Here is a 14,036-nt window from a genome sequence, read left to right as displayed (position 1 = left end):
GAAGACCTAGACAAAAATATATGGATGGATTGGTGAGAATGACTGGAGGAAGAATGTCTGCAGCTCAGTTGCTGCAGAGAGCCAGAAACAGAGGAGTGGCGAGCCATGATTGCCGACGTCCTTGGGGATATGGCACCTGGATGATGATGATGATACTGGTAGAAAATTCCAGGCCATAGTGTGCCTTGCACAGCACACTGTGGGCGGTGTTTCTTCACCACCACTTTCTGCCTTTACTTTTTACTCATTTAGCAATTTCCAAGTGTCTAAGAATAGCTAGGTTTTCTGATTCTACTGTACTGCTTCTTCACGTTTAAGCCCCTTCCACCTTCTACTAATTCACGCTGTCTTCCTTGGGCATGGGGTAAAGAAGACAATCAGACAGCCCATCCCACTGGTTTTTGTTCTCATGTAGTACTACAAGAAAATGCTTTTCATCACTGTTCAAAAATTAGGATCATGCCAAAATTAGCGAACCCATTCACAGCAGGGTTTGCTATTCTTTACAAGAAGATTACTGGGTTCATTATTCTTTACTTGGGAATAATCAAGTTTGCTGTTCTAGACATGAACACTTTGGTACCAGACATTTGATCCCCAACGAGCTAGTCCTAAACAAGGCAAAATGCATTTGACAACCCCAGGGGCTAGTACTAAACACAGCGAAACAGTGTAGATGAATCACTGTTTCGCTGTGTTTAGTATTAGCCCTCATGTGGAACTGGAGTTCAGACTGGAAAGGGCTGGCCATTCTTTACATGGGGATCATTGGGTTTGCTGTTCTTGACATGGAGATGTTGGGTTTGTTAATCTTGACATGATCCAAAAATTCTGAACCAAATTTGTTTCCCTTCCTTTTCTAAGAAATGTAATGCAGGTAGCTCCTTTACATGCAAAAACGTACTGCTTATGAAAAGGTTACCAAGTCTCACAGCTTACTTATCAGTAAATGGTGACGCAAAGATTTTAAAAGATTACAGTAGTATTCAACAAAAGAAATGTTCAACCGTGGAGTAACCTTCCCAAAAGACAGCCTTTGGAAATGCTAAAATATGGCTAATCTGCTACGTCAACAAAAGTGAGAAAGGCTGCTTTCCTGTGCCCAGGAAAATTTATGAGATTTGCATCAAGAATTAGCAAAGCCTTTGGAAACCACTGAGCTTACGAGCCAGATTGGCTGAACTGGAATTGAATGTAGAATTTATGCCAAAGGCCAAGCACTGGGACCTATGAGGTCATTCAGTGCTGAAAAGGAGATTGAGAGTAGTTTCTAAGGGTACATCAAAAGAAAACCTCAAAGTTGCACTATGAAACAACTGTTAGGAGAGGTTAGAGAGAAAGATGGAAGAAAGAGAATATGAACAGATATACAGCAAAAGGAATATAAGGGCTGCAGTTTGGGGCCAAAGGGATGCTGCAAAGAACAGTAAGTAACGCTTACAGTGCACTGCATGAGGTGCTCCACTAACACTAACCCCTACGGGGCAGAGTTAGTTGAAGGAAATTCTACACACAGATGAATTAGATCTTTTCCTTCAAGTTAATAATCAGAAGTTTATAAAAATAATGATGCAAAACACAGAAATGGACTGTGTGCCATTCCTAAATACTGTGGGGTGCAGGTGTTTATTTTAAGAGAAAACTACATACAGTACCTATCAATGTATATCTCCTATAGATAGCCAAAACTAAAAAACAATGAACATAAAAGGTAACCTATAGCATAATGAAAAAGAACATAAAAAAGCAACTAAACAACAAAAATTTCCCGTACTTTTGATAAACTGCACCGACACTAAGACAAAATGGATACACACCTTATATCCATTGTAAAACTACATAATTTTTTCTGAAACAAATTCACAAGTTTCAAAACTCAACAGAAGTTTAGATAAACCCTATTTTTACTCACAGTGTAAGTCCAGTACAGCAAATGTTATTTAAGACGTGAATGATTAATAAAAAAAAAAAAAAAAAAAAAGGTTTTGTGATCTCGAGAAAGTTCTCTTCCAAATACCTGTCAGTGTGCTGGTGGCCTGGACAGAAGTGAATGGAAGTAACAACAAGGAAAATTCCTGCAATATAGCAGGATGGTATCCATGAATATCAAAACAAACTTGACAATTCTGAAGTAAATACAGTGCAATAACCTCACCTTTTACTTAATATTAAACTGCTCCTTAGGAAAGCAATGTCGAAGACCTTAAACTTCATTTGACTGAAGGTTGGTATGGTGAGGAATAAGCATTTGAAATCTTAAAATCAAATACAGTATGGCCTATGAGAAAGAGAGAATTTCAACCTCTGCAACTTGCTAAGAACCAAAGTCATGTTTGTGCAATGTGTGGACTAAAAAGAGTGCAAAGGGAAAAAGATGGTGATCTTCACATTGCTAGTTGGTTGCTAGTGTCTAATGTGTGCATGAAGTGATAAATGAAATTTCAAAGATAGGTGGAAGGTATTCCCAATTCAACATTAATCACCTATGAATTAAAACATGTTTTATAGTCTGTGCTGACAGAAAATGATCTGTAGCATATTTATAAACACAATCTTGTGGAATCTGGTCTACAGACTTATCCTCTTCAGGTAATTCCCAAAGGGCTCTCCTGTAGCACTGAAGGGCCATCCTCCTCTCCTGCTATTTGTACGGTAAGGTTGGATTTTGAAGTGTCATGGCCTCATGGGACTTATCAAGGCACTTGCTCTTCACCTTGAAGTTGTGAGAGAAGACAAGAAAAGGCAATAAACAGTTCCTGATAGTGTCTAACTTCCAGCATTGGTAAAAGTGTAAACAAGAAAGGAAACTGTAAGAGTAAGAATCCTAAACAATGCCTGAACAGGTTTCCCTTACAAAATTCCTTGGCCCAGCATAAATCACTATCTAGGAGTACAAATGCCTATCTTATTAGCTCCTCCATGAATTGAAGAGACCAGTGGATTTCCATGAAATGGTTACATCAAATTCTTTTATCTGCCTGTAATTAAGTACAGTAACTTAAAGACTGCAAACCAAGTCCTATTTATGTAAAGTAACTTTAGAGGTCAAGTTGTTATCTTGTAATTCTACATGTTCCAGCTTGCAACCAACCAGAGTCTGAAGACTTGTTAGGCCACACACACATGAAGGTTTAGCTTATGTATATTGTGATTAGAATTAACACCATCCTACTGACCAAGAGTACAAGGCCATGGCAATAGTTTCATGATGTCTTTAACACTTGTAACAGGAAACAGAGGCCATTGTTGGTATAATGAAGGAAGTGCAATGAACACTGAGTACTCAACATTTCATTACAAAAGATATGTTCTGAAAACTGTAATGATATCCTAAAAAAAAATTTTAAAAAGCTGGCTGCTTCTTCCTCTAATAATTACTGAAAGTTAACTGCACTAAGGAATGCTCATGAATATCTATCCATCTTACACTTGTAAATGCAAAATCAGTATACTGACTTGACCTACAGGTGAGAAAATAAAGAAGTGAAACGAAAGGAATGATAGTGACAGGTATCTGAAATGGACAATGGTCAATGGCAAATTGCCATCGGAGATGCAAAGTCTATGGGGCTCCCATTTATGAAAAGTAGCTGCAACAAAAACATTGTCTATTATAAACCTCAAAAACATGTGCCATACTGGACATTAAAATGCCTGTAAATAAGAGATTTGTAAACTATGTGGGTATATTCCTAGTACTGTAAATTTTCACTCACCCCACCAACAGGGATATAACTACAAACGCCTATATCAATGCAGTGTATAACAAAGCTTCGTCTGGGCAAACCTACACACAAATCAAATGAATTTAATAACTGAACTTAAAGATGTGACAACATTAGTATCCCATAATATACCCAAGATGTAGATTTACATAATTTCATACAAAATTTATCCTCATCTTCCTCAAACTGTGGCCTTTTCTTTACCTATGGCCTGAAAGAGATTCCAAGCGGTACTTCACATTCGCCAAGGTTTCCAACATTTGACGAATCTTGGCCACGTGGCCTGAATTTCCTGGCTCTTCAAATCTGCCCACTGTTGTACCTGGCACTCTCTCTCAAAAACAGCCATTTCAAGTCCCTGTAACTTGGAGTCAATCTGTAACATACAAAATAATGATCAGCTATGATAGGCAAAAAGGCTTTCCCAATTTTGATGCCAGTATGCAAGGGGGACATCTCCATTTTTCTAGGATTGTCAAGAAACTACGATATACAACAGATTATGGTCATGGGATATGGACTAACAATGATGGTTCCAAAACCAGTCCTGAGTTGCACCCGAGTTTCTATGTAATTCTTACCAGCTCAAGTACATAGCTGTACTGTACAGCATATTAGTTACAATGATTTTAACAAAGTAGCATTTATACAATGAACCATAATAACTCTTCAGGTTTACAGTGCTATAAACCACCAATTATTTCACAAACCCCATACATTCCCATTACTTCCCACGAACTTTTGCCTCAGCCAAAAAGTGAAAAAGTACGTGTTATGAGCATATGCTGAGAGGAATTACATGTAAACTTTTTCATTCACATGCCTACTATTATTCTGTCTGAGAGTTATGTCTTTAATTTCATCCAAACTTCTCTCCAGCATCGGGTGCAGTGCTTGCAGTCTTTCATACATTTCACATATTCACCCTTGGTTCTTCTCACCTAGCTGGCCTTACTCCAATTTTCACTTTTCGTTCACTAAAAAGGGTTTTGGCAAGATCTTGGAAAGTCAAAAAATGTAACTTGGCCTCATTCACCAAATTTATAAATTCCAAAACTTGATTCCCCCTTGCAATGACTGATTGTAAGATTAGATTATGCACTCACAATGATATATTTGTGGATTTCATTCCTCTTTAAAAGTTAAATTTGGTACAACTAATGTGACAGACTAATTGCAAAATCTAAAAGGATGACAAGATGAAGAGGTAAAGGAAAAAATTAAGACGGCAACAAAAATATTTAACATATTCAAAACAATCACCTCTTCTTATCCATGTCCGATAACTGCAAATTTTGGACCGTTAAAAGCATCGAATTCTACCTGAAAATTTCTTAGGAAAAAAAAAAAAAAAAAAAAAAAAAAAAAAAAAAAAAAAAACTGCAATGCTGAACAAAATTTCTTGAACATTCCAATTCAAAATGAAAAAAAAAAAAAAAAAAAAAAAAAAAAAAAAACTGCAAGCTCTGTATTTAAAATGAGCACTAAAGGCAACTGTCACTCTTTTTCCTTCTTTAGAAAGGACCTGAAGCATATGGAACTACTAGTGGCATGTAAGAAAAGGCTAATTGCATGAAAAAAATGTCTGTGTATCATTTAAATCAATAAAAATGAACTTTAATGCAAAGGCATCATCTTTCTTACCAAACGCGGTATGGCCTCATGCACTTCCCTCAAAATTTTGTCATATTGTTCTTGGATATTATTGAGCTGACCAAAAGACTCTTCTGTGACACTAAAGATCTTCTTGAAATCACTGTCACCATAGCCACAGCACTTGGGAAACAGGAAATGAAAACAAGATATTAGAACTACACAGATTTTGTTCCATTCATAACAAAACGTGTAACAAAATATCAACAAAGTATTAACACAACTATCATATGCACTAGTATTACAGCATTAAGACAAGATCAGACCAAGATATCAGTACACATATACTGTACTGTATTCATCTCCAATTCTTCCTTGCATCTGAGATTCAATACAACTAACTCTCTACAATTAGCAATATTACAAACCAATTCAGAGTTTAAAAAATTCATACAAAATAGAGAGTAAATGGAAAGGCTAGAAAGAAATAACAGTTGGTTATGTACAGAAAGTTAGAAGTAATGAAGGATGAACAAAAATGATATTTTCTTAATAAAATTAAGTTTCATATATGTAATGGGAAAAATATGCCTTTAATTATTTAGTGATTTGTTTAGGAATTGATTCATCATCCTCCTCTAATATCTTTACACTACTGTTGTAAGAGTGATTGGGACTGTAAAATGTTTTCATTTTCGTTGTGGACATCGAATGCATAGCAGTGTAGCCAGTTGTGGCGGAATTTCAACCCACAAACAAACCAACACACAACACTCACCCTGATCCTAGGGTTATATCAGTTATATCAAACCCGCATATGCTATACGTTCTATTCATACCATCCCATTCATCCGTATTACACTTTATCACTCATTTTCACTTTGGCACTCACACCCCTATCACACAACTTACGATCATTTCTTTCACTTACGTTCTTCCCTTTCTTACGTTTTCTACCATACTCTATCAAAACAAATTGCTGATCCTCATGCAACAACCCCTCATGTACATGCATCACACGCACCGCTTGCATCCTGGAGGATCCACCCATTTGAACCCCCTTCACACTCAGTTTCCTGAATTCGCTGTCACAGTCACCCTCTTTCGTCTACATACACTTGATACATGCCCTTCCATTCCACATTCGACACACTTCGCTCTCGGTTCTGAACACATTCTCGCATAATGCCCATTCTTACCACAGTTGCCACATATTACATTCACTGGTACCCCTACAACCATTAGCAATATGACCCACCTGTCCGCACCTGTAGCATTTAACCCCCCTATCTTTCGTACACTCACTTACCAAATGTCCCAACTGCCCACACCCGAAACACGCTCCTAAAGCCCACCTACACTCATTCTTTGTATGTCCTTCCTTTCCACATCTAAAACACTTCGCTCGACTTCCACTCACCGACCTTCCCCTTTGTACACTACTACCTAACCCGTCCAACCCGTTGTTCCCTTACAAACCCACCATTCATCCTCACTGGCACCTCCACATTACTTGCTCTTACACTCCTATCTATTACACTATCGGCCATTCTCATTGGGCCCCTCAACACTGCATCCCTAAAGCTTCCAAACTCTGGCACTCTCTCATCTACCCCAGCCCTTACACTTACACTTCTGCTCTCTTTTATAACCCTGTCAAGCTCATAATCATCTGCAATTTCCAAAATTTCTCCCCAAGTCAACCTTTCACTCGTCCATCTTTTCTTCTCCTTCCGCTTCAAGTTCACAAATTCTTTAACTCCATCTGGCACTGTCCCTAACAACTTCCATACTAACTCCTTACATTCATCTATCCCATCATCCCCAAACTTCTTCCTTGCCAACATCTCCAGCCTACAAGCATACAGTGACAAGGTTTCCCCAGCTTTCATTCTTGCCTCATCAAATTCATTCTTCCTCTTATACTTAACACTCGCTTTCATACGCCTCGCTTGCTCAACTAGTCTAGCTTTCACCTTGTCATACTCAACATCTCCCACACTCATAATAACCCTATACATATCAAGCAAAAACCCAGTCAAATATTCTCCTAACTCTCGTGCCTACACTCTCTTACTTTCCCCATACTTATCCTGACAAAACCTTTCATACTCCCTAAAGAAATCATGCACATTCCTACTTCCATACTCATTATACCTTTCACACCGGGTACCTCCCTCACATACATAGCCTGTCTCACTTCTTTCTCACTTTCGCTACTTTCACTCTGTCCTTTCATACCCTCTTCCGAATACAAAGAGTCCACTTCCGCACTTACATTCATCTTGCTCATTACACTCTTCTTCTTCCTCTTTTTATCCACTTTTATCCATTCACCTCCATCCACCTCACTATCACTAGTATCTTCACCCTCTCCCTTCTTTCCTGCCTTTCCCACTTCCTTGCCCTTCTTACCAGTTTCCTTTCCTTTTCCCTTCTTCCCTTTTTCTTCCCCTGACTTATCCTTACTTTCCCTCTGTCCCTTCCCTTGCTTTTCATTCCCCTTTTCCTTACCCTGACTCTCATTCTCTCGTTTCTTACTTCCTATTTCCACATCACTTTCATCACTCACGCTTCCATTCACTTCTTCCTCCTTTTCTTTCTCTCTTGCCCCTTCACGCATTCCAGAGGACCTGCCTCCAACAGCCCCTTCTCCAAAAACACCCTTGAACATACCTTTCACCATTTCTTCCACACTTTTCATCATTCCCTCCAACTTTTTATCCATCCTCTCTACCATCCTGTCTTCCATTCTCTCTTCTGACTCTTTCATCTCCCCTTTCATTTCTTCTTTTGCACTCCTTAGCATTCCCCCCATCTCCTCCAACTGACTCCTCAACTCCTCATTCTCACCCCTCAGCCTTCCATTCTCCTCTCTTGCGAGCCGCAACTCCTCTCTCAACCTCACCAGTTCCTCTTCCATTCCCTCCAGTCACACTACTAGCCACTAATCTCAATTGCAGCTGCAACACCAGCTGCCCCACGTTGGGCGCCAAATATTATGTGGCGGAATTTCAACCCACAAACAAACCAACACACAACACTCACCCTGATCCTCGGTTGCTGGAGACGGACCAAAGGTCCACGGTCGCCAATCACAGCACACAACCACAAAACAAAAACTTAAACTGACCCTCCACCAACAACGAACAAACAAAAAAAAGAAGAGACACATGAACCATTAATGTTGGTACCAAAAAAACAGACGAACTCCCCGTTCACTTTCAAGGTTGGACCTCAACTGCCCAAGACTTCCCCAAAACCGAAAAAAAAAAACTCCCGACAGACAGACAGACAGTGCCGTAAACGAACTCCAACAACCGAACCACTCACAACGACAATTACACTCGCTCTCTCTCTCTCTCTCACACACAAAACGTTGGGAAATGCTAGACACAAACAAATTTATTCATCCCTCTATACAGTCCCTTGTTTTGTTTTTCTTTCACTCTGAGTATGGGAGCGCTGTCCTGAATCTTTCGTCTGCATATTGGTAGCACTAAAGAAACGTGTAAGGGACGAGAACGCTGTTGGTGTGAAAAGGACGTCAAGCGGTCCACCCTTCATTTTGGCTATTTTACCAAATTATTAATACAAGTTATTACTATCCCTTGCAAGGTAAGCTTTTAAAGTCATAATATTACCGTTAGTTCATTAGTTGGAACAGATCACTATCATGAAAGAACAGTAACAGACCAAGATTTAAGTGCATTGTTGTTGCATGCCCAGTCAGACGTGATTGCAAAGCCTTAACGTGAAAATTTTTGTAGTCGTGAAATATTCTTCATATTCGTTAGTTGTCATGGAGTTTTGCTGTGTTGATTTGAACTATAACTTAGCGTTTGATAGGGTTGTAAAACGTTAGGAAAAGATAGTTATAAGTGTTTTGTTTATGTAAAGTTTTTGTAGATACCAGCGCCTAAAGGGTACCACAAAATGGCCGTCCAACAGGGCATCTTGGCTTTACCCCTACCTCCCTCATGGAAGTTTCCACTGCCGATCACAATCTTAGACTAGACTATACAGTAATTTAAGAAGGCCTACCCTAGACTAATCCTGTTTGAATGAGGAATTATGACTAATTTTGTTAAAAATAGCTTAGGCTATATGTATAAGTTCATGAAAACTTAATTACATAGGACTTAGTCTATACCCTCATTAAACTAACCTAACTTGTGGCCTATTGTAACCTAGTAAAAAATCAGCCATGTAAACTTGGCATAGGCTATCCTTAACAATTTCTGAAGAGGCCTAGCCTACACTATATCCTGTTGAAAGGCACCTTAGCCTAGTTTTACCTCATTTTAGTTTAAGTGTTTCTCAGAAATCTTTCAGGTAGTCTTATCCATTGACATTTGTTGTGTACAAACATTTAGTACCGTATGGAGTAGGGTATCAAATGATTTACACCTTACTGTAAATTAATTGATTCCAGGGCTGCTCCATGTTTGATACTTATCCTATTATGAAGGAAAAGCAATTCCCATAGTATGTAGTTGATATGTTTTTGAAGTCTCTCAATATAAAGAGTTATTTTTGTTTTTTTAAAATACAACTCGCTTGTATTGTTTTCTTGAAATAAAATTAAATAAAAGGAATATTTCCAGGACCTAGTCCAGGAGTCCTGAAGAATATGTAAATTGGATCTAGTCCAGGAGTTCTGAAGACTATGTAAATTAACCAAGTCCGGGGAGACTAGGCCTGGGAGAAATTTGGCATGATGTAATGAGTAATAAAGAAACAAACTGAGTACCAGGGATTTTCTTCAATACCATCGTACCTTACCACTAAAATGGAAATCAGCACTTCAATTGCCTCCCAGTGGGAAGACATCACCTGGCCTCATCAGTAATAAGACCCGTACACCCAAAGGATATCATGTAATAGCAGGTAGGACAGGCCTACCCTAATTCCCAGGCAGCGTAAACGTCAGTAGTCTTCATACCCACCATGTCAACTATGACACAAGACCATTCTCCGACCCCTGTCTCCAGGCAAGAAAACTGACAATAGTGCATCTGGATAGTAGTATTATTATTCTCTCTTTTCTCGTATCTTAATGTCTTGGTGGGGGAAGAATCCTCCTGTGACATATATACTTACCAAGTAATTACATAGCTAATGATTCTACTCATGCAGCCTTTTTAAAAATTTGAGGTAGAGGTTCGACTGTTTTGTGTAGGTGACAAGCCCTGCCCACTATCACAGAACACACGAAACAACCTGGCCAATAAGCTCACTTTGTGCCATTATGTCCATAAGAGGGGAGGAGGGCAGGCTCCAATTGCCAACACTGATACAATGCTTGTTGTTTCCTTACCTGGTAAGAGTGCTACTGCAAGTGAAAACTACATCTGGTTGGTGCTCATCTTAACCTGTAGTGGCATGGTGGTTGAGCCACAGGTTGCCTTTACTTCAGTGGGAGCTTTGCAGTGGAAGATAGGCCTGATGGCTAACAAAGCATACAAAGTGCCATTGCCCTGGCTGCAGTACCAAATTAAAAACAACCAGACTACGCTGTCACCTACTCTGACAACACCACAGCCCATCCAGTAAGACTGTACCCCGGCTCCCCAAAAAACTTGAAACCCTACACTATGGCGAAAGGATAGTAGGAGAAAAGAGTGCTTCCTATAAATCCTCCCCCAATACCATGCCAGCCAACAATAACAGCCCCAAGGCATTGCAATTATCGAACAATGTTTCCACCTCCTTTAAATAGAGAACTGCAAAATAGACTTGTATACCTCCAGTGGGTCGACTGAAGAATGGAAGACAGGGACATATTGTGCCTAAAAGCTAAACAAAGTAGATAATGCTCTGACGTCATGAGCTTTCACTTTGAAATTAGGCAAAACATCCTCCTAAATCCATGAATGTGCCTCAGAAATTAAGTCCTCAGGAAGAACGACAATGCATTCTTAGTTAGAGGACGAGAAGGGTTCTTAATTGAACACCAGAGGTTACTAGATGGACCTCTGATCTTTTCAGTCTTGCTCAGGTAATACCTTAGAGCTCTGACAGGACAAAGCACTCTCCCTTCTTCCTCGGAGCCAAGGATGTCCACTAAATTCTTAATGGTAAAAGAATGAGGTTAGGGCTTGGAGGGGTCCTCGTTCTTGGCTAAAAACCTTGGGTAAAAGAGCAAACTGCGCCTCCTAGGGAAAAACCTACCCTTCCATCAATGGCTTGAATTTCACCAATACATTTAGCAGTAGCTACAGCAACAAGGAAGTGTGTCTTACGAGTGAGATACCTCAGAGAGGTGGAACAAAGGGGTTCAAAAGTGAGATACCTCAGAGAGGTGGAACAAAGGGGTTCAAAAGTAAGACCTGTCTGCCACTTTAACACTACGTCAAGGTTCCAAGAGACCAGATCGTCCTTCATCTGCTTGGGACGTATCAAAGGACTTGATGAGGTCGTTAAGATCCAGGCCTCTACGTTTAAAAACTGAGCTAAGCATAGTTCAATACCCCTTAATGGTGGAAGAAGACAAATTTCTAGAACTCAGAAATAGCGGAAATCAGCGATCTGTGTTATAGATGTCTCAGAAGAAGAGACATTTTGGCTGATGCACCATCACCAGAAGAATACCCACTTATCCTGGTTGACGAGAATAGAAGAGTTACACCTGCATCGTGTAATAGCCTCTGCAGCTCCCCTTGAAAACCCTTTTGCTGTGACAAGCTTGTGGGCAGTCTGAATCCTGTCAAAGCAAGAGTGGACAACCCTTGGTGGCATCTCCTGAATTGGGGCTGCTTAAGTGAATGCAGTTTTTGGGGAAGAAGTCTTGGAAAATCCACCACTAACCAGGAGCCACCCCATTAGGGTCATAATTACGTTGTGATGAGTTTGAAATTTGTTTATCACCTCCCTGACCACGCTGAAGGGACCAGTTTTGCAGCATGGTGTCTGTTGCCCATGCAAGAGGATCTGGGGCTGGAGAGCAAAAGAGAGGAAGGAGGCAGTTCTTGGAGGTGGCAAACAGGTCTAATGTTGGCCTGATTCCCCAGTAGGGCTACCCAGCCTACGTCCAAGGCGTCTGAATACAAGTCTAGGTTGGGGCTCAGAGGTTGAAGAGACTTCCCCTTCTGATAGTCTTTCTTTGAACAGCCACCCACCACTGCAGGTCCGTTTTGATCTTCAGGGTGAACGGAAAACAAGAGTCCGGTTGCGTTTTCCTGTCCCAGTTGGCCTTTAGGAAGAACTGAAGAACTTGCATATGCAATCTGCCTAGCTTGACAAATGTCTCGATGGATGCTAGAGTCCACAGAAGGATCATCCACTGTTCAGCTGAGCAGGACGAGAGGGCGAGAAAATGTGGACCATCTGAAGACAGCTGGAAATTTTCTTGGGAGATAGAAAAGGCAAAAAATTAAGAGTTGAGAGTCATCCCCAAATAATCTCTTGCAATGAGGTCAACTGGGACTTCTGGAGATAGACGAGACTGCAATCTGGGCCTACCTTCACGAAAAGGCTGCTGCTGGAGTGGAGGTTGTCTTCAATATCATGATGTCAGGTACCCAGCAGTCTTACACGAGAGGATAAAGCATTTTCCATTGTTTGATTTCTTGTGTATCAGGTAATAAACAATTGTAGGTTGTTATGTTGACTCAAAGGGATATATATATATATATATATATATATATATATATATATATATATATATATATATATATATATATATATATTGTGTGTGTGTGTATACATACATACATTACGTATATATTTACTGTGAAGCTAAACAGTTATACACGTGTGCACGTATCCAACCATACAATGCATACCTTGCCTATGGGAGAGAAAGAGAGAGAGAGAGAGATTAACTGTTGAAATGCCCTCCCCACACCACACACCAACCCCAACACACACACGCCTACACAGAAAATTAATCATTTGCCGTTGAATGAAGACTTACAAATTCAACCATTCCAAAAATATATTTGGCATTCAATAACTTGATCGCCCTTCAATATAATCCGTTCGTGGAATATCGAGTCGCCATGGAAAACTCTACGGGAACGAATCTCCATATTTCACTTACTTGCTTGTTCTTGACTAGTGGGTGAAAATATTACTAGAAACCCCCTTAAAGGTCAGTTCAGCTTAGGGACTTTGGTTTGTCATATACGAAGACATATGGAGGATTAACTTCTTGAAGTTACTGTTGACTTAGAGTGGGATATAATTTAAAAAAAAATGTGGTTATTGATAGATGATGTCACTCGGTAAATTCATAGAATTGTTAATGTAAACGGCGATAATAGATCAGTATTGATCTTTGAGGTTTGACAAAAAAAAAAAAAAAAATTGTATTTTTAAATTTATTTGTTCTCCAATTTTGTGTGTGTGTTTTAAATGTAAATGGCACTATGATCAAGTTAATGTATACTACAGTACGAATACTGTATTTCAAAATACATGATAATACATTTCTTGCCATAGAAAATATTTGACGAGAAGGGACAATAGAAGAAATGAAAGATAAGCAAACAGCAACTCAGGAGAATGAAATGAACGAGGAAGTTGAAAGACGAAGAAAGGAAATAATTAAAATCATTTGGAATTGGAAAAATACGAAAAAGTCAATAAAAAGAAAATAAACGGATTTTATGCTAATCAGAATAAAAACAGCAACTCAGTAGAATGAAATGAACGAGGAAGTTGAAAGACGAAGAAAGGAAATAATTAAAATCATTTGGAATTGGAAAAATACGA

General features: G+C 39.4%; 1 long non-coding RNA gene across 1 annotated transcript; it reads right to left on the bottom strand.

Annotated features, from left to right (window-relative positions):
• Positions 1-1,607: 1,607 nt before the first annotated feature.
• Positions 1,608-6,523, bottom strand: LOC136829905 (uncharacterized). The gene is made up of 2 exons (XR_010850525.1): positions 5,370-6,523; positions 1,608-4,101 (listed from the first exon to the last, which is right to left on the bottom strand). It is a non-coding gene; the product is annotated as an uncharacterized lncRNA (long non-coding RNA).
• Between the last annotated feature and the right edge of the window lie 7,513 nt (positions 6,524-14,036).

This window comes from Macrobrachium rosenbergii, chromosome 45 (assembly GCF_040412425.1).
Source record: "Macrobrachium rosenbergii isolate ZJJX-2024 chromosome 45, ASM4041242v1, whole genome shotgun sequence".
Lineage (NCBI taxonomy): Eukaryota > Metazoa > Arthropoda > Malacostraca > Decapoda > Palaemonidae > Macrobrachium > Macrobrachium rosenbergii.
The sequence above is the reverse complement of the archived record's forward strand: the minus strand, read 5'-3'. Positions and strand labels throughout refer to the sequence as shown.